The following is a 19,469-nucleotide window of genomic DNA, read 5'->3' as shown; positions in this document are numbered from 1 at the left end:
CCCTCACCAGCCACTGAAACTTGAAATGAGCAACTAACGTTTTTCCCCAGATTTGTTTGGTTTCTTTGGGCTGTCAACAGAAACATAAATCAGCAATAAAAATAAAAGCTCTGCCCCTGAATGCATTAGAGAAGCCAGTAGTTACTGATTCCATGGCATCGGACAACACGCTACACCAACTGTAAAAACCCTGGAATGATTCTGATGTAAATGTATCTATAAGATACGATGCAGTTAAAAGAAAATGGTTTGTTTTCAAGTACTGGCTCTGATGGGCACTGCATGACTTTTTCAGATGAAAGCTTGTAGTCAGCAGAAAGTGTTCTGAAAAGTCTCCCTATTTTTAAAACCTCCTATTTGCTCAGAGAATGTCTTTCCTTCTATTGTAATACCCATTGTTTTTCAAAAATAGTCACTGGAATCCCCTCAAGTTAACTATTTCCATAATCCATTCATACATATAACTGGGTGTGTGCAGAAACTGCCACATGACATCCTTCCCAGGCCTGATGTCTGCTGAATCTTTATCAATTTCCAGTGGTTCTGGTTTTCAGACAGATGTTTTCTCTACAGTAACTTTAATATAAAATTGTTCTGCATTTATGAGATCAGGAAAACATGGAACACCACACTAAATACTTAGAAACAAGGCCCCCCCACCTCTTTCCAGAAAGAAAAGGCCAATAACTGGGCCCCTGAAATTAGGCTTTTGGCTCACCCGCACACATTTAAAAAGAGGGACAAATAAGCTTAGTATAGATATAGCTATAGTAAAATCATGTGTGGGAGTCATCTTTTACTTCTGAGGAAATTCTCTTTACATTTTCCACGACCAGCCATGTCTTGGCCACGAAACATTATTGAAGCTGGATGACATCAGCTGATCTCAATGACACTGCATTAAGCCCTGAATAAATAGAGATAAAATTCTCAATTGCTTATGTTCCTTCCTCTTACAACAATTCTGCCAACTTTGCAAGCATTGAGTGGAGTTGTGTGATGACCCATGCACACACCTGCAGTAAAACTGCACTTAAATGTACATTCCTAAGAGTTCAAAGGAAGGGTAACTACCTCCCTGAAAGGCTAGTTGTGGTTACAACTAGAATCCATGTTTTCCGTTTTGAAAAGGCATTTTATCATACCTTCTACAAGACAATTAGATATGATTTTTTGGAATGGCATCATTTAATTTTCCATATGTTGGTGGTACTTGAATGGGGCAGACCTAACAGCAAGTTGTTAAAATTTCACACACCTTACCCTGGTATTAGCAATTCAAAAGGGGAAGGGAGATCCAGGCAGAAGGAAGGATGTGAGCAAGGTGTGGGAAGTGGGAGAGATGAGAATGAGGAACAATGAGTACGTTGGACTGAGAGGAACTAAGAATGAGAGCTGTGGTGTAGTGGGAGAGGAGAATGGGTAAGAGGGAGAGGGCTTAGGGAATTCCTAAAAATCAGTGGTCAGGTATTTCTGCTTAATGGGCAGAGGAGTATATAGCACTGAAGATTCTTGAGAGGTGGGAAGATGTGTGCAGAACATTTTAGAAAAATGATCGATGCAGCAGAGTAAGATGTTGAATGGAGGCAGGGCGAGAAGTTAAAAGTTGGGAGTCCAGTTCAGAGATTAATACAGTAACTCAGTCATATAAGAGAAATACCTGGTCCAGCATGGATTAAAATGGAAAGGAAGGAGTGAATTAGGAAAAGTTTTGGGGATTTTGGAGGGGTGTTTTTTTATTTTTTTTTATAGTATTTGCACAGAGTTTACCATGTGCCAGGCACTGCACTAAGTACTGGGGTAGATAGAAGATAATCAACTTGGACACAGTCCCTGTACCACACAGGGTTCACTGTCTTAATCCCCATTGTACATATGAGGTAACTGAGGCCCAGAGAAATTAAGTGACTTGCCCAAGGTCACACAGCAGACAGGTAGTGGAGCCAGGATTAGAACCTAGGTCCTCTAACTCCCAGGCCCATTCTCTTTCCACATGTTCTGGAGGAAAACCTGACAGGATCCAGTGGCAAGCTGAATATAAGATTTGAAAGAGTCAAGGATAATAAAAGTTTGTGGGCTTCAGAAATGGGGGTGGGGGATGGTGGTGCTAACTGTGATGGAGAGAGTTAGGTGGAGGGAAGATGAGAAGTTCAGTTTCAGACATATTGAATTAAGGTGCCAGCCAGAGGGACACAGAAGTAGAAATGTCTTGAAGGCAAGAGAAAATAGGCAAGAGGTGATAATGATAGTATTTGTTAAGTGCTTACTATGTGCCAAGCACTGTTCTAAGCACTGGGGTAGATACAAGGTTATCAAGGTTGTCCCACCGGGGGGAGGGGGTGTCACAGTCTTAATCCCCATTTTACAGATGAGGAAACTGAGGCACAGAGAAGTTAAGTGACATGCCCAAAGTCACACAGCTGACAAGGGACAAAGCCAGGATTAGAACCCACGACCTCTGACTCCCAAGCCCATGCTCATTCCACTAAGCCACATGGGCAAGTGAAATAGATTTGGGGGTCATCGACATACAAATGGTAAGTGAAGCCATGGGAACAGATGATCTCTCCAAAAGAATGAGTTTAAAGGGAAAGGAGAAGTGGACCTAAAACAGAGCCTCGAGGGACATCTACAGTTAGTGGGTAAGAGATGAGCCAGAAAAAGACACCGTGAAGGAGCAGCCAGAGGGATAAGAAGAGAACCAGGAGTGACCTGTCAGAAAAGCCAAGGATTAGATGGTGTCTCCAGGAGAAGGGAGTGTTCCACCGAGTCCAAGGCAACCAAGTGGTAGAAGAGGATTGGGCTATGATAGGATCCATTAGCTTTGGCCAGGGGGAGCTCATTGGTGATCCTAGAGATGACAGTCTCAGTGGAGCAAAAGGGGCAGAAACCAGATTGTAGTGAGTCACGAGAGGAGTTGAGGGAGAGAAAGTGGAGGCAGTGTATGTATATAATCCATTCAAGCAGTGTCGACAGGAATGGAAGCAAGGAGATAGGAAGAGAGAGATAGCTGAAGGGCGTAGTGGGATCAAGAGAGGCTTTGGGGGCATTTTTGTTTGTTTGGGGGGCTTTTTTGTTGTTTTTTCTTTAAGAAAAGGGGTGGATGTTTGAAGACAAAGGGGAGAGTGAACAGTTGAAGATGGCAGTCAGAAGCCCATGTAATGCCACGCACTGTACTAAGCACCTGGGAAAGTACAAAAGAGGCACAGGGCATGTTCCATGCCCACACAGAGCTTTGACTCTAAATAGGGGAAGACAGACATAAAAATATTTACAAACAGCAGAAATGAACAGTAATCACAGGCCCAGGAAAACTTACTCTAAAACTAACATTCCTGTGCTGTTCAAAGTTGGCAGTGTTACCCTTGGGCCTTCTCCCTTTGAGAATTTTGCAGCACTTCTTTAGTAGTGTGTGATATCTGGGCCTGGTCATTATGGAGCTTTCTGTTTGCCAAAATAAACTAAGGGGCAGGGCTTGTGAGCATGTGAAATCCTGTTCAAAACAGTCCTGTCCAGATAAATAATAGAAGGCAGATGGTGCTGAGCTCAGTGTCATCCCAGTGCCGAAGATAAGAAATCGGCACCAAACCCTAATGAATCTCTGTACAAAAGACACAAAAACTTTACCGGCACTTCTACCTGAAATGGATGTTTCTGGTCACAAGTGAAAATTTAGGAAGTCCTGTACATTGTTTAAACTCCTCTGAAAGATCCAGGTTCTCAGTGGACATATGTTGAGTATATATTAGATGGTAATCAACAGCTCATTACAGGGAACAATTGTCTGAGGAAGAACGAATCTCAATTTTGTTTTGTTGTCTGTCTCCCCCTTCTAGACTGTGAGCCCGTTGTTGGGTAGAGACCATCTCTATATGTTGCCGATTTGTACTTCTCAAGCACTTAGTACAGTGCTCTGCACACAGTAAGCACTCAATAAATACAATTGAAAAATGAATGAATTTGATGTTGGCTAGTAGCCATTATTTCCAAACAGACAAAACTCAACAGCCAATAATATTCTTGCCCACCCACACACTACTTTTCAAAATACTCCCTCCATGAAGGTCAAGTTACCTCTTTCCTGACCCATCTCATCCAATCCCCTCACATTACCCAATGTGCCTGTGGAAATCCTAGTCTACTCCAAGAAGTGCCTGGAGATGGGAAGAGCTTGAAGGTTTTTCTCTCCAAGAAGTGTGTTTAGTTACCTCTTTTTGTAGTAGTTAACTTTGAAATTTATGGTTTTATAGTTCGCTGTTATTGTGTTACACATGCCAGTTTACCTCCATCTAGACTGTGAGCCCTGTGTGGCTTAGGGGCTGTGGAAGTGATTTACCTTTTATTTGTCCCAGCATTTAGCATAATGAATTACACATAATACGCACTTAATAAAAAGACCATAACATACTAGCTTCCATTAAACTTTCCATTTACTTACTTGCCAAGTCCTCACCCTCCTGCACCCAGATTCCCCCATCTCCCCAAAATACAGCCATTGCCATCTCCCCCTTTACTTCCCTTTCCCTAAATCACCCTCTTCTCCAGAAAATGGAATAATACACAAAATGTAAAAACGTGAAAAATAGAAAACTATTTTTGGCTTCCTGGTCTCCAAAGAATGTTAGCGGCTAGGAGGGAAACATGTTTTATGTACTGCATAAAACACTGCGGGTGCTAAATTAATACTGATGGGGAGGAGGAATATTTTGGCTGTGTCTCTAACAATACACTTGCTGCTTGGATACAAAAGGCAATTAGCCCAAGGCATGGAGCATGGCTAATTAATAGGATGCAGGTTATTTACAAAGCCTCATCTCTAATTCATTCATTCAATTGTATTTATTGAGTGCTTACTGCATGCAGAGAACTGTACTAAGCGCTTGGCACTCTACTAAGCACTTGGCCTGACAGATATTCAAGAAAATGACTTGCTGGAAAAAACGGAAGCCTCATTCAGCAGCCATCTTGCAACAAAAATGCAAGTTAGAAGACCAATACTATCATCTCCTTGAGGAAGCTATTCCAAACAACAGAAGTTGGGAAGCTTCAGCCTGTCATCGATTCCTGAAAATGGTTGCTTACTACTCAAGAAAAATGGAAGTCCAACAAGCTGAGCAGCCTAAAAAGGACCAAGTGGCCAACTGCTCCACGCCTTTGTACGAAAGAGACCATTGTGATAGTCTTGGGGTAACAGCAAAAGGAATTGCCCCGTCAGAGTAGCTTTGGAGTTCATAAATTCCAGTGGTTCTTTGATTTCTCGGTAGCTTAATCACATCGCCTTAGGCAGCTGCCCCTAAGATTGTCTTCTACCAATTGACTACATGGAATGCCTGTGAAGTCAAGCTGATCAACCAAACAGAATGGGGGAAACTTTAATCCATTTCCACTTCGAACCTATTTGTAAACTAAACCTTTGTGCCTTCAAAAAAAAGAAAAGAAAAAATACCTTAAGATTTAGAAATCTAGAACTTTTGAAGGATAAAATATTGATAGTAATTATTTACTATTATTGAGAATAATAGTGGTATTTATTAAGCACTGACTATGTGCCAAAAACCAAAGCAGCATGGCTTAGTGGAAAGAGCACGGGCTTGGGAGTCAGAGGTCCTGAGTTCTAATCCCAGCTCTGCCACTTATCAGCTGTGTGACTTTGGGCAAGTCATGTAACATCTCTGTGCCTCAGTTACCTCACCTGTAAAATGGGGATTATGACTGTGAGCTCCATGTGAGACACCCTGATTACCTTGTATCTACCCCAGTGCTTAGAACAGTGCTTGGCACATAGTAAGCGCTTAACATATACCATAATTATTATTATTATACTAAGCACTGGAAGAGATAAGATAATCAGGTAGGGCAAAGTCCCTGTCCCAAATGGGGCTCACAGTTTAAGCAGGAGCTCACAACCTAAGTAGGAAGATGAACAGGTATTGAATCCCCATTTTACAGATAGGAAGCAGGTAAAGTCAGGTGACGAACAAACTCACACAGCAGGCAAGTGGTAGAGCCAGGATTAGAATCCAGGTCATCTGACTTCCAAGACTGTTATTTTACTCCTAAAACAGTCCTCAAGAGTGTTACTTGAATTGCTACGTCATGTTCAGGACAAAAAAAAACAAACAAAAAACATTTCAGGTTACATCCAAATGCCTCATTTTTCCTTTATAGACCAGAATCAGACTACCCAAGTGAAAAAAATGTGTACATTCTATTTCCAAAATCCTTTTTCTCCCCAACTGTTCTCACACATTTGTTTTCCTTATTCAGAAGTTGTAGAAAGAGTAATCATTTTGATAAGCAGGTGCTGCAAGTTTGATAATGACCTCTTGCTACTCAGCTGAAGAAAAAGAGTCACTGAAAAGACAAGGGCCACATTGTACCATGGTTTAAAAGATTCAGAGAGGGCTCAGGTTGGCTTGAGAAACTCATTTTGCATACTGAGACCCCATCCTCCTCTCCTCGCTATACCAATATCATGAATCTGGGAAAGGAAGCAGAGGAAGAGAGGGCACTTCCAATCGCAAATATTCTGAGTAGCTGGGGCTTGTTTCTAAGTCCCTTCTCTAGGTGTTGGAGTGACTGAAATTCAGACAAAATAATCCATTGAAAGGAACTTGAAATATATACGTGTGCGCATGCGCGCGCGCACACACACACACACACACCACCCGCCACCCCCCACCCCCCACTGATAGGTTTAACAATTTACATTAGAAGGGGGAGGAAAGAAAGCATTGAAGAAATTCTTTTTTTTTTTTAACAACCCTAACTCCAGATTGCTTGATACATTGTAAATCAGTGTCACTCCACCAACCACTGGACAAGATCCAGCTGCCTGCTGGATCTTGTTCTGAAAAATGTCAGCTGACCCGCTTTCCTACTAAATATGGGTTTACTGTCACTGCATTCAGTCAAGTGGCAGATTTAGAAGAGTACACTTTCCAAAATGAAAAGAATCTGCCAATCAGTTTCTCTGAATCTTTCAAGACCTTTCCATTTTCTGAAGTACAACCCTTACTAGCTGGGTTAAAAAAAAATTTAAGTGAAATAACTCCTTCAATGGACAAGTCTAAATTGAAAAATGAAGAAACAATGTTTCACTTTATCAGGGCTTTATCACAATTAACTTTACTCTTCTATTCAAACTGTGTTGCCAATACCGCCCAGTAATGAGTCATCAGTGAAAGCTACACATTGTACAAAATAAAGTGTCCTATTCAAGCATTTTTCTAGAAATCAACGCCCCCTTGCAATTTATATTGGACAGTGGGAGTGACCATTGCTGAGTGCATACAAATCTGTACTGGCAGAGAAGCAGTTTAAATAAGGATACCCATTAAAGATTAGCAACAGATGTAGGAAAGGCATTTGAACCTTTGGTAACACTATCTTCCTTTCTGGACACCCTCCACCAGCATGTTTTCAGTCTGACTCTTGAAAGGGACTTTCTCTTCCCCTTAGTGTGGATCACGGAGGCAAAAGACTAGGTGTAATACTTGGTTTTATTCTCACTACTCACCATTCAACAATTAGACTATTTCAAGAGCTACAAAAGTACCAAGACCCTGTCAAATAAAATGTATTCATTCAATTGTACTTATTGAGCACTTACTATATGCAGAGCACTGTACTAAGCGCTTATGTATGCCACTGTAATATACATATCTATTGGGGCATTTATGTCAAAGAAACCTCAAAGTTGTGCTTCATTATGGCAAGAAGAAAGTACAAAAATATTAACTTAAAGAGTAGTAAACAATAAGGAGTAGGCTTTAAATTAGCAATAGTGGTAGTCATCAGCAGTGTGGCTTAGTGGATAGAGCATGGGCCTGGGAGTCAGAAGGACCTGGGCTCTAATCCCAGTTCCACCACTTGTCCACTGTGTGATCTCAGGCAAGTCCCTTCACTTCTCTGTGCCTCAGTTACCTTATCTGTAAAATGGGGATTAAGACTGTGAGCCTCATGTGAGACGAGGGACTAGTAGAGAAGCAGCATGGCTTAGTGGAAAGAGCCTGAGTTTGGGAGTCAGAGGTCGTGGGTTCTAATCCCGGCTCTGCCTCGTCAGCTGTGTGACTTTGGGCAAGTCACTTCACTTCTCTGTGACTCAGTTCCCTCATCTGTAAAATGCCGATTAAGTCTGTGAGCCCCACATGGGACAACCTGATTGCCTTGTATTTACCCCAGCATTTAGAACAGTGCTTGGCACATAGTAAGTGCTTAAATACCGTAATTATAATTATTATTATTATTACCCCAGCACTTAGTACAGTTGGCTGGCACACAGTAAGCACTTAAATACAATTTAAAAACCAAGCACTTAATGAGTGCCATACACTGTAATAAACTCTAGGGAAAGTACAACAGAAGCATAAGGCACATTCCCTGTCCACATAGCATTTACACTCCAATGTGGGTGGCAGAAATGAAAATATGTACAAATAGTGGAATCAGAATAATTGAATGTTCTACCTATAATCAATAATGTCTGTCTCCCATTATCATCATTGGTATTTACTGAGCACTTAGTACAGGGCTCTGCACACAGTAAGTGGCTGGAAGAGTACAATACAACAGAGTTGGTAGACACAATCTCTGCCCACAATGAGTTTAGAGTCTATGGAGGGAGACAGACTGATACAAATAAATAATAATATATAATTTATAGGTGTGTATAGGAAGTGCTGTGGGGTTGGGGGTGGGGCAAATATCAATTACCCAAAGGTCACAGATCCAAGTGCAGAGAAGATATAGATGGGAGAGGGAGCTGGGGAAAAAATGACAAATCAGAGAAGGCCTCTTGGAGGAGTTATGATCTTAAGATGTTGAAGGTGGGGAAAGTAGAAGTCTAGCATATATGGAGGGAAAGGGAATTACAAGCTACAGGGAGGAGGACTAGGGAAACGGTCAGTGGTGAGACGGATAAGATTGGGTCACGGTGAGTAACTGGCTCTAGAGGAGCAAAGTGTGCAGGCTGGGCTGTAGTAGATTGTACTACTAGATAGTAAACTACTTGAGGGTAGGGATTCTATTGTCTAAACGTTTAGTACAGGACTCTGCACAAAGTAGGTGCTCATATATACTCAACTGAAAATATGCAATTAAATATACAGAAGTATTGGGCTGGGACAAAAATGCCTAAAGTCCTAGAGGTGACCTTTGGGTTGATACTGCTTGGGCTGTTGGGAATTGGGGAAGGCCTACTGGGGGAGGTGGGATTTTAGAAGGGCTTTGAAGATGGGGAGGGCAATATCAATGTGATGGGAGCTCACTGTGCTTCAGAACATTAAAAAAATATTGCAAGGATCCCTTCTCTCTACCTTGGAGTATATGGGATAAGTATTTAATTGGGTAGGCAAAGAATTAGCTACTCCTGTTATTCTATGTAGAAAGCTAAGTGGCTCAGTGGTTTAAGCAATGGATTAGAAACTTTAAGGCTATGCATTCTAATCCCAACTCAGACATTAACTTGCTTTCAGGTCAAATCAAGTGTGATTTAGTGGAAAGAGCATGGGCTTGGGAATCAGAGGTCGTGGGTTCTAATCCCAGCTCTGCCACTCGTCAGCTGTGTGACTTTGGGCAAGTCACTTAACTTCTCTGTGCCTCAGTTACCTCATCTGTAAAATGGGGATTAAAACTGTGAGCCCCATGTGGGACAACTTGATTACGCTTTATCTACCCCAGTGCTTAGAACAGTGCTTGGGACATAGTAAGTGCTTAAATACCATCATTATTTATTATTAAACATCTCTATATCATACAGGATAGTGAAGGATTCAGCAATTGGTAAAGATATTATTCGAAACCAAATAGGGATTTTACCATAACACTACTGTTGAACTTATAAGAAAGGATTCATAAAGTCACCAACTATAATTTTTTGAGGTAGAATCTAAGCATCATTATATGAAGAGCAGGGGATTACCAACCACAGTTCACTTCAGAATTCATTCATTCAATCATATTTATTGAGCGCTTTCTGTGTGCAGAGCACTGTACTAAGCACTTGGGAAGTACAAGTTGGCAACACGTAGAGACGGTCCCTACCCAACAACGGGCTCACAGTCTAGAAGGGGGAGACAGACAACAAAACAAAACATGTGGTCAGGTGTCAAGTCATCAGAATAAATAGAAAGCTAGATGCACATCATTGACATAATAAATAGAATAGTAAATATGTACAAGTAAAATAAATAGAGTAATAAATCTGTACAAACATATATACAGGTGCTGTGGGAAGGGGAAGGAAGTAGGACGGGGAGATGGGGAGGGGGAGAGGAAAAAGGGGGCTCAGTCTGGGAAGGCCTCCTGGAGGAGGTGAGCTCTCAGTAGGGCTTTAAAGGGAGGAAGAGAGCTAGCTTGGCAGGTGTGCGGAGGGAGGGCATTCCAGGGAAGGGGAAGGACATGGGCCGGGGGTCGATGGCAGGACAGGCGAGAATGAGGCACAGTGAGGAGGTTAGCGGCAGAGGAGCGGAGGGTGCGGGCTGGGCTGTAGAAGAAAAGAAGGGAGGTGAAGTAGGAGGGGGCAAGGTGATGGAGAGCCTTGAAGCCGAAAATTCCTGTTTTTGCCTGATGCGTAGGTTGACTGGTAGCCACTGGAGATTTTTGAGGAGGGGAGTAACATGCCCAGAGCATTTCTGCACAAAGATGATCCAGGCAGCAGCGTGAAGTATAGATTGAAGTGGGAAGAGACAGGAGGATGGGAGATCAGAGAGGAGGCTGATGCAGTAATCCAGTCGGGATAGGATGAGAGATTGAACCAGAAGGGTAGCGGTTTGGATGGAGAGGAAAGGGCGGATCTTGGCGATGTTGCGGAGGTGAGACTGACAGGTTTTGGTGACGGATTGGATGTGAGGGGTGAACGAGAAAGCAGAGTCGAGGATGACACCAAGGTTGCGGGCTTGGAGACTGGAATCATGATAAAAAAAAAAAAACTCTCAGTGATTTACAAGCAGTCACTGACTTTCAACTGCCCAAGTTACAAGTAATGGCACTTCCAAAATCTCTGATTTTATACCACTTCGGGTTTATAACATTGGTTCCAACTTTATGACACCAGGCCTGTAAGGTAAACTCCTTGTGGGCAGGGATCCCATCTACCAACTCTGTTGTACTGTCTTCTCCCAAACGTGTGGTTTAGTGCTCTGCACATAGGAAGCACTCAATAAACGTCACTGATTATTTTTTAATTCCATTCCCTCTTCCCTACAGCTTTCCTGTGTTCCCTCCCCATACTTGCCACCCTATCTTCTCATCCTCCAGGTATCTCCCCCGACCCTCTCCAGAACTGCAAAGCCAGGATGCCTACGCCAGATCAAGGTAGGCTTAAGGAAGAAGCCGGTAGGGTAATGACGAGCAGAAGCAACAATGCAGCTGCAGAAACTGCCATGCAGCTCTCTTCTCACTCTCCTCCCCTTCCTTCTCCACCGCCACTACCAGAGACAGAAGCAGCATCAGGCACTGCTGCTGCTGTGGTAATTGCTGCACAGCTCCTTCATTTCCTGCAGCCATTAGTGCCAAATTCCAGGCTTTGCAGTGCTGGAGGACAGGAGTCATGGGCCGTGTATAGAGCCAGCAGCTCAAGCTGCCAAATAAAAACAAAACCCCAGAAAAACCAACAGCTGGGTCTCCTGGGAATCCAGTCAAGGAAAAAAAAATGTCTCCACCACCTCAGACCATCAGAAAACCTCACCCAGACCCACCCATGAGCTCATTTGTTGTTTTCTTAACAATGGTTTTTGTATTTTAGAATGTACAATACAATATTTTTTAACATGTGATTTTCACGTCAATAGGATTGCTAGTTACAATGTGACATTAATGTAGCTATACTACGAATATATGACTGCCTGAGTTCTGAGTAGTTTTGGTAAAAATAGGGTATCCAGCCTTGGTTCAGGAACCTCTCCCCCATTTATACCCCATTGTTCCTAAGAGAAACTTGGGGCCTATTTACAACGTTTTGCCTTATGATGCATTTTTCAGGAACCAATTGTGCATACGTTCGAGGACTACCTGAATTCTGAAAGGCTTTACTGTTTATTACTTTGGAATTTGCTTTAAGAAGCCAATTAAAGCAACCTCACATCACCTATGTTCACAGTAAGTGCATAAAAAAAAAAAGAAAAGCATCATTCATCACAAACTGGGCAGAATATGTGATAAGGTTGGGCTTCAGCATATTACCTAAGTTAAACTGAAGAGGGGTGAATACAAGAAGGGAAGGCAAAAATAAACAATTTAGAGACAGTGATAAATATCCTCAAATAATGTCTTCCAATAGTCCACTACCATGATGCAACAGCCTGATGAATTCCAATAAGAAATTGGGTGTCTTTTGGGACAGCACCTCCGGGAATATCATTATACAAAGAGGAAAAAATCACAAGACAGTTCCAGGATCTGCAAATAGGAAATGTAATTGTGTAGCCTGGGCTTAAAATAAATGCAGCAGCCCTGTACTCTCAGAACTACCCACAAACTTGTTCTAACTAAAAGTTAATATGGTCATCTAAACTTCATGTGAGCTACTATTCAGAATTCGGGGACATGAATATTACAGGTCAGTTGCTCAATCAATAGTACTTATTGAGCACTGAGTACAGAGCACTGTACTACATGTTTGGGAGAATACAATAGACTGTGAGCCCGCTGTTGGGTAGGGACCATCTCTATATGTTGCCAACTTGTACTTCCCAAGCAGTACAGTGCTCTGCACACAGTAAGCGCTCTATAAATACGATTGAATGAATGAATGAGTATAGAGTTGGTAGACATTTTCCCTGCTTACTGGGAGTTTACAGCCTAGAGGAGGAGACAGACATGGAAATAAATTACAGATATGTACATATGTGCTGTGGTGAATAAAGGATACAGATCCAAGGTCACGGGCAATGCAGAAGGGAGAGGGAGTAGGAGAAATGAGGACTTTGTTGGGGAAGGCCTCTTGGAGAAGATGTGATTTTAATAAGGCTTAGAAGGTAGGGAAAGTGGTGGTCTGGCAGATATGAAGGGGGAGGGAGTTACAGACTAGAGGGAGGATGTGGGAGAGGGGTCAGTGACAAGATAGATGGAATCGAGGTATAGTGAGTGGGTTGGTGGTGAAGAGAAGCATGTGGGCTGGGTTGTAGTACAAAACTCAGCAAGGTAAGAAGAGGGAGCGAGCTAACTGAGTGCCTTAAAGGTGATGGTAAGGAGTTTGCTTGATGCGAAGGTGGGTGGACAACCATTGGAGGTTTCTGAGGAATGGAGATATGTGAGCTGAATTTTTTTTTAGAAAAAAGATCTGGGTAGCAGAGTGAAGTAAGGGCTGGAATGGGGAGAGATGGGAGGCAAGGTCAGAGAGGAGGCTGATGCAGTAGTCAAAGTGGACTCTGACAAGTGGTTGGATCAGTGAAGTAGCAGTTTGGATGGAGAGGAAAGGGCTGATTTTAGCAACCCTGTGAAGGTAGAACTGACAGGACTTGGTGACAGAGTGAATATGTCCTAAGGTGCCTTTCTCTTTAAAAAAAAATCAATGGAAAGGAGTACCATCTATTATTGCTCCACACAGCAAAGTTCAAGTGGCTGGTATTTGCTACAGGTTGCACTGAGTTTCTATGTTAAGAAACTTGTCCTACTCCTGCAAGTTGGAGCAAAGGGAAACATGAATCAGGAGTCCTCAGGAGGCACCTGAAACAGTCAGAGTGCATTGAAAGGAGTACTGTGCAAAACCTGCCCCGATCCATAGCTTCAATTTTGCTGCTCCAAGGCAGAAAAGTAAAACTGCCCAAGCCACACAACTTTGGAAAGCTGAAAGCTGATGAGAACACCCTTTGGCTGAAACCAGGATATTCCAGGTCCAGAGGCAATTCACCCACATACATCCCCAAAATATGAAATAACCTAGCCCAATGATAATATAATCAGTTAACTCATGGCAAGATTACACAAGTGAAATATTTTTCATTAAAAACTAATCCCCAGTCCAATCCACTAGATCTGAGTGGCACCACAAAACTAAGTTTCAAGACTGATATTTCAAGACTGACAAGCTGATGTTGTTGAAAAAAAAAAAATCATGCTGTTGCCTGGCAAGAATTTTATATCAGATTTCCCCAGGAGGGAGGGTTATATGACTCATATCATCTCCACCCCATTAAAGAACAGAAGTATTCAAACATTGTAATATTCCATGCTTCATGGGATATGGACTTCCTCTTTCATAACATTTTGGAGCAGACACAGAAATTCTTATTCTCAAACCTAGATAAGTTCTTCTACAATGGCTATAGGTTCAAAAAACAGAAAACCAACATCTCATCCCAGAGGATGAATAGTAATTGGTTCAGACTGAAGAAAGACACTTGAGAAGCGGGAACTGAAGTGGACTCAAGTGAAGGACTTCCAAGACAGATGCCAATCAAGATTCACTCATGCAAGTACACACTAGCCCAAGCATGCACACAAGCAGAGAAAGGACCTCCCTGGTGCAAAGTAATACAGACCCATTTGCTAGTTGCATGAAAACCATTCTTAACATTAGTTCTTAGCAGAGATTTCCTACCACCCTTTGGCTCCTTTTCACAGAAAGCCACTGCAATTTTCTTCCACATTAAAAGGAACGATCTGAATCCTGTCAAGGTTTGCTAAGGTAATATCTTAGTTCTGAGGGTTGCTAGGAGCCTTGATACCCACAACAGCCATATAAAACTGATTTTATTGGTTTATCTGCCACCAGTCTAAAGTAATTCAGCAGTACAAATTCTGACTGGCAGTACAGGAATTTGGATTGGTCCTTTATTTTCTGGGGCAATTTTTGTTAAGTCCTTTCTGATGATTCAGTAGCATTTCTATCAGGATCCTTATTTCATCCCCCCACTATCTGTCCCCTACCTTACTCTGGCTATGCATAGTGGGGTGGCACAATAATACTAACCCCATAAAGCAGCCTTTGCTATTGCCACCCTGGATAATTGGATGAATTGCTAAGACTGTTTTAGCATTGCCTGCATTTTTTAAATGCTTACTTTGTGTAAGAGAAGCATCATGGTTTAGTGCATAAAGCACTGGCCTGGGAGTCAGAGGACCTGGGTTCTAATCCCCCTTCGACCACTTGTCTGCTGTGTGACCTTGGGAAAGTCTCAACTTCTCTGTGCCTGTTACCTCATCTGTACAATACAGAATGGCTGAGGCTGACAAGCTACCTCTCACCTCTTTTTACCACCAAACCCAAAAGTCCACTACCAAAACTACCAACCTACATAAAAACAAGTATAGATTTTACCATTTTGTTTTCATTGTTTGGTAATAACCAAAGGTAGTTATGCTAGCAGAAATATCAGCAGGATCAAGAAGGGTATGGATTAAAAGATGAATGGCTTATAATGGGCAAGTAGGTAGAAAATTATGGATGGTAGATGGTACAACCCTAAGCATTAGAATGGTTGTCACAGAAGGCAACAAGCACGCAGTTCGTCCATTCATTCAACCGTACTTACTGAGCACTTACAGTGTACAGAGAACTCTACTAATTCATCCAGGTATTCTGTTGTCATTGTCAGAGATGGAATCCTGAGCAAGATGGACTATTGATTTGACCTAGACTGTAAGCTTGTTGTGCGCAGGGAATGTGTCTACCAACTCTGTTGCACTGTACTCCCCCAAGCACTTAGTATAGTGCTCCACACACAGTAAATGCTCAGTAAATACCAACAATTAACTGACCTAGTAATGACATTTCTTCTGTTTTCCTAAAACCTAGACAGTCTTTTCTGATGGTTTTGTAAAGATTTGTGAGCACTTTAAAAATCTCTAATTGAAGCATTTTAAATCTGGATGCCCTGGCATTCAAAATTTAAGGTAAAAATATGATGACTGTGGAGGCTGGTTGCCATCAGCAGCAGCAATGGTACTTATTGAGTACCTACTGTGTACAGAGCACTGTACTAAGTGTACAAAACAGTGATAGACATGTTCCCTGCGTACCACAGGCTTACAACCTAGAGGGGAGGCAGACACTAATATACATAATTTATAGTATATCACATAGATATGTACATAGGTGCTTTGGGGTTAAGGGTAGGGGGGAAATAGCAAATGCCCAAATCAATGGTATTCATTAAGCGCTTACTCTGTGCAGAGCACTGTACTAACAGCTTGGGAGTGTACACTACAACAGAATTAGCAGGCACATTCCCTGCCCATAATGAGCTTACAGTCTAAAGGCGAAGGTCACAAATTGGAGTGCATAGCTGACACAGGTGTTACAAGGCATCAGGTAAGTTGAGACTCTAAACCACTACTACAGTCTTCAATGCTTTATGCATTATCACAACTTCAGTACATAAACCAATGAAAATTGATGGTTTAAGTAACAGTTATGTGAAGTCATACCTTGGAAGTAGAAAAGTTAACTAAATTTGGATTTGGATGCCAGAATGCTGCTTCAGATTATATTACAGAAAACCTTAACATAGCTATTCAAAATTCACCTTATTTCTTGGTACTTGATTTTTTTTAATAATTGGATGAAACTCAGCAATATTTTTAAACTGGCCCACAGAGTAACACAATTATACCATTTCAATCCACAGATCATCATAAGGAATGCTTTTTGCAACAACAATAACGAAAGGAGACACAAAACATCTCTCTCTATCTTTCCCTTCAGTCTCCATGTCATCTACCAAACCTGGTCCCACAAAAGGGATACAGCTGATGAAATGTGATTCCCCAGAACCACAATCTCCTAAAGTGAAAAATATGGAGCAGTATGGATGCTTATTCACATGTGGATCTCAATCACATTTATTGAGTGCTTACTGTGTGCAAAGCACTGTACTAAGTGGTTGGGAGAGAACAAGATAAAAGACTTGGTGGACATGTTCTCTGTACACAAGAGCTTACAGGACACCAAATTTTTTTTTCTTCTTCCAACATTCTCCACTACCTACAACTGTCATTATCCTACGGTTTAACAACTGATCCCCATATGCCTGGTTGTTAGTAAAGACCTCAAAGATTTGTACAGTGGATGGTAGTAGTGCTTCACACAACAGTAGTGAATAAGGTGACTAAGGGTACAGCAGCCATCTGCTGCTGAGGAAGATACATAGTGATATTCTTTTCCCCACACCAACTGCATTCCTACCCCAGCCAACTGTCTCACAATGCAGGCTGTTTATTCAGAGGGGGCCCAGTCAAGACAGTGTGGATGGTTAAGTGCAGTCCATCACCACTACTGGAAAAACAACTAAAATGTGTGTCTTACTAATGGTGGGATTCCCTTAAAACAATCCTAGGTAAATAACCAATAGCCCAGGTAACCTATCTGATAGCTGAAGTAATAAGAGGATCAACCTGGAAAAGGAATCTTATAATACTGCCTGCTTCACACAAACCAAAGTTCCCCCCAAAAGGATGACTGGTAAGATCTACTTTAGCAGGGCTAAAACGTAAAAATGTAATATTAAGAAAACACCATACGCAACACAAAGTCTAAAGTCATCAACTCTGTACGGTATATGGGAAAAGGACATTTTAATCATTTAAAAATAATTCTCAATTTGGTGTTCATCACAGCCCTCTCATTTACACTAATGTCTGTTTTCTTACCTTTCTTTACTTCCTTCCATTCCTTTGCAAGCCAACTGGTTCATTATTATCGGGTTGTCCAGGGGTGTGGGATTATCCAGTGATGCTGGGCTGCTGACATTGAGCTTTTTCCCCCAAAAAAAAGCATACACAAAAAAACAAAAGTTCTGAGAATGCTCACTATAAACGGGAAACAGTTTCAAATAAATGCAAGAATAACTGTCCAGCCCATTTGTAGTTTGGTGTTCTATGATCCTAAAAATTTAGCACTACAGAAAGCAACATCTCTAGTTTACTTCAGTTTTCTTTTCACTGTTACTTTTAATTTATTTAAAGACTCAGATCTGGTCCATGAGCAACAGATATGACAGAGTTGGGTGAGATTTCACCAAACCAAAGGAAATTTTCAATTTATTTCAATTTCTCATTAGTACGATACTGATTAAATCTTACGCTTGGCAGTTAATTATTGATAATTCAGTGCATCATTTGGAGTGTGTCTAATGACACCCTTGTCTTTGCAGAGGAAAGCATGCCATAACCAGCCACACTTTGTGTAAGATTTTCAGCGCGTTGTAGCCCCATAGGGCTTTCAAAGGTGGAAGTATGTGCAGCTTAAGGTGAGTTGCAGCAATGGTGTCATCCATATAATAATAAAAATGATGGTATTTGTTAAGCACTTACTATGTACCAAGCACTGTTATATCACTAGTTAAAAAACACTGGAGCCTAAGGTTTGTGGGGAGAGACAGAGAAATGGGGAACTTGGCTCAAGATAATAAAAATTGTATTTGTAAAGCACTTACTATGTGCTAACCATACTAAGCACTGGGGCAGATACAAAATAATCAGGTCCCACAAGGGGTTCACAGTTTAAGTAGGAGTGACAGATACTGTCTCTTCATTTTGCAGTTGATGGAACTGAGGCACAGAGGAAGTGACGTGACTTGCCCACAGTCATACAGCAGACAAGTGGTACAGCCAAGTTTAGAACTCAGATTTGGGGACGGTCAAAAAAAATAAATAAAAAAGAAACCTACTTGGAATAGGGGAGTGAACTGACTTCCTTGCAGTAATTGGACATATTGGTGGGAAGTGCTGAGTCACGAGAAGCAGCGTGGCTCAGTGGAAAGAACACGGGCTTGGGAGTCAGAGGTCATGGGTTCTAATCCCGGCTCCCCCACATGTCTGCTGTGTGACCTTGGGCAAGTCATTTAACTTCTCTGAGCCTCAGTTCCCTCATCTGTAAAATGGGGATGAAGACTGTGAGCCCCCCTTGGGACAACCTGATCACCTTGATCAACTCTCTCCTTGACCTCCTCCAACCTAGCTTCCGTTCCCTACATTCTACAGACACTGCCCTCTCAAAGGTCACCAATGACCTCCTGCTTGCCATATCCAACGGCTCCTACTCTATCCTAATCCTCCTCGACCTCTCAGCTGCCTTCGACACTGTGGACCACCCACTTCTCCTCAACACGCAATCCAACCTTGGCTTCACAGACTCTGTCCTCTCCTGGTTCTCCTCTTATCTCTCTGGCCGTTCATTCTCAGTGTCTTTTGCAGGCTCCTCCTCCCCCTCACATCCCCTTACTGTAGGGGTTCCTCAAGGGTCAGTTCTTGGTCTCCTGTTCTCTATCTACACTCACTCCCTTGGTGAACTCATTCGCTCCCATGGCTTCAACTATCATCTCTATGCTGATGAAACACAAATCTACATCTCTGCCCCTGCTGTCTCTCCCTCCCTTCAGGCTCGTGTCTCCTCCTGCCTTCAAGACATCTCCATCTGGATGTCTGCCCGCCATCTAAAACTCAATATGTCCAAGACTGAACTCCTTATCTTCCCTCCCAAACCCTGCCCTCTCCCTGACTTTCTCCATCACTGTTGACGGCACTAC

Source organism: Tachyglossus aculeatus, chromosome X1 (genome assembly GCF_015852505.1).
Source record: "Tachyglossus aculeatus isolate mTacAcu1 chromosome X1, mTacAcu1.pri, whole genome shotgun sequence".
In the NCBI taxonomy this organism is placed as follows: Eukaryota; Metazoa; Chordata; class Mammalia; order Monotremata; family Tachyglossidae; genus Tachyglossus; species Tachyglossus aculeatus.
Note: the sequence above shows the minus strand (reverse complement) of the source record.